The sequence below is a fragment of the Tuber melanosporum genome, assembly GCF_000151645.1.
Source record: "Tuber melanosporum whole genome shotgun sequence assembly, scaffold_4, strain Mel28".
NCBI classification, from domain to species: domain Eukaryota; kingdom Fungi; phylum Ascomycota; class Pezizomycetes; order Pezizales; family Tuberaceae; genus Tuber; species Tuber melanosporum.
In genome coordinates, this window is record NW_003299084.1 from 1589840 (window position 1) to 1592409 (window position 2570).

Here is a 2570-nt window from a genome sequence, read left to right on the forward strand (position 1 = left end):
GGAAAGACAATTAAGATCAATGAGATTACTGCACAGGCCTTTGGACGATACTATCGAAGTGGAGAAACTACAGGGATTCTCAAATAGAAATATGAGGACGAGAAAGTAGTGCTAGCAAAAATCAACCTTTGTACAGAGCTAGGGATCCAGGATAGGAAATATCAAAGCAGAAAGATATGGAACGAATCGATTCCAAAAGAATACAATCGATTCACAAACCTATTCCAAGAAGAAAAAGCCAAAGGACTACCACCCAGAAGACAAGAGAATCAGCCATGTGATTCAGCTAAACAAGCTCGAAAAAATGGAAAAATCAAAGGAAATTTCCTGCAAGGAATTATACCTACAAGGAGAAGCAGAACTCGAGGTACTCAGAAAGTATATCAAACAGAACTTGAATAGAGGATGGATCAGGGACTCCTTTGCATCAGGAGGATTTCCTATACAATTTATCTAAAAGAAGGATGGAAAGATAAGACACTGTGTTGACTACAGAACTCTCAATTTGGTTACGAGCAAGGATCGGTATCCGCTACCCTTGATTGGTAAAGAATTGGACAGATTACAATCAGCAAAATACTTCACCAAACTTGGCATCAAGGATGTATACCACAACATGCGAATCAAAGTAGGAGAAGAATGGAAAACTGCATTCACCTTAAGATATGGAACATTCAAATACCTGGTTATGTCCTTTGGGTTAACCAATACACTGGCTTTATTCCAGTGATGAATCAATAAAGTACTCAACCAGTACCTCAATATATATTTTCTTGTTTACCTAGATGATCAACTCATCTATTCAGAAAACATGCAATAACATCAGAGGGATGTTAGCAACATCATGGCTGCAATACAAGGATTAGGAATGAAGATGAAACAAGCGAAACATGAATTCAAGAAGGAAGAAACTAAATACCACGGATTCATTATCAATCAAAGTGGAGTCACAGTCAACCCAGTCAAAATGGCAGCTATATGGGACTGTGCAAAGCCTAACAACAAAACGGAGGTTCAGTGCTTCATGAGATTTTGCAAATTTTATATGTAATTCATAGAAGAATTTATTAGGCTTGCTAAACCACTCTATAACCTAACCAAGAAAGACAAGCAATAGGAATGTAGAGAAACAAAACAAAATGCATACAATACTATAAGAATATATCTGATATTGGTATCAATACTTGTCCATATAGATCCAAACTGAAAGATGATAATATAATTGGTCTATATAGATCCAAACAGAAAGATGATGATAGAATCAGACTCCTCAAATTACATATGCTCAACTATACTGTCGCAAAAGTGTGAAGAAAGACAATGGAGACCTGTGTCTTATTAATCCAAGACAATGACCCCAGCAGAATGTAACTACCATGTTGTCAACGAAGAACTATTAGGAATAGTTCAAGCACTGAAGGAATAGAGAAGATACATCTTGATCAATAACTACCATCCAATCCAAGTTCTTATGGATTATAAGAATCTAGTCCTGTTCATGACCAAGAAGGAATTGAATAATCGTCAGATACGATAAATGAAACATCCCAGCAAATACAGCTTCAAGATCAAATACCAACTCAGGAAAGAGAGAGGAAAGCCAGACGCTCTCACACAAATTACAAGTGACAAGTCATAGAAAAAGGATGATGAAAGGATCTATCAAAAAATGCAGACATTGTTACAAAAAACATACTTCGAGGTAATGAAACCTATTGAATTTACCTCAAATGAAAAGAAAGCAATCAAGAAGGCAAATAAAGAAGAGAAAATAATCAAGGCAATAAAGAAAGGGTTAGAAGGAGGAAAAAAGAAAATGAGAGGAATTGTACGGGTTTATGCCAGTCAAAGGACGGAAACATATAGTACGACAAAAAGTAATAGATTTCAGGGGAAGACGAGATAAGGACGAACATCATATGATAATATCACGATATTCAGTTGGCAGGACATGGAGGAATGGTTAAAACCACAGAGTTCATCATAAGGTCATTCTATTAGCCAGAACTGTGTGACAATGTTAAAGGATATGTCAAAAATTGCGACATATGTCAAAAGACGAAAATGGCTAAAGACTTACCATTTGGACTACTGAAATCTAATGAGGTCTCTGAGTAACCGTAGGAAATAATTACTATAGATTTCATCACCGACCTATCTCCATCGGATAGATATGACAGAATCCTGGTTGTCATATATTGCCTGACCAAAATGAGTCATTTCGTTGCATTTAAAATGAATATGGTTATACAAGACATTCTCTGGACACTCTTTCAAGAGGTCTTCCAACTATACAGACTTCTAAAGAATATCATTACTGATTGAGGAACACTATTCACATTGGGACTATAGAAAAGGATAACTGGAGAAATGGCTATAGAGAATGGCCTTAGCATGGTATTACACCCGCAGACTAATAGGCAAACAGAATAGGCAAATGCCAACACAAGTAATACCTAGGAGCGTAAGTTAATCATCAATAAGATGATTGGTATATGCTACTATCAATGGACAAATTCGCATACAACTACAGGAAATAAGAAATGATAGGCACAACATTATTCTTCATA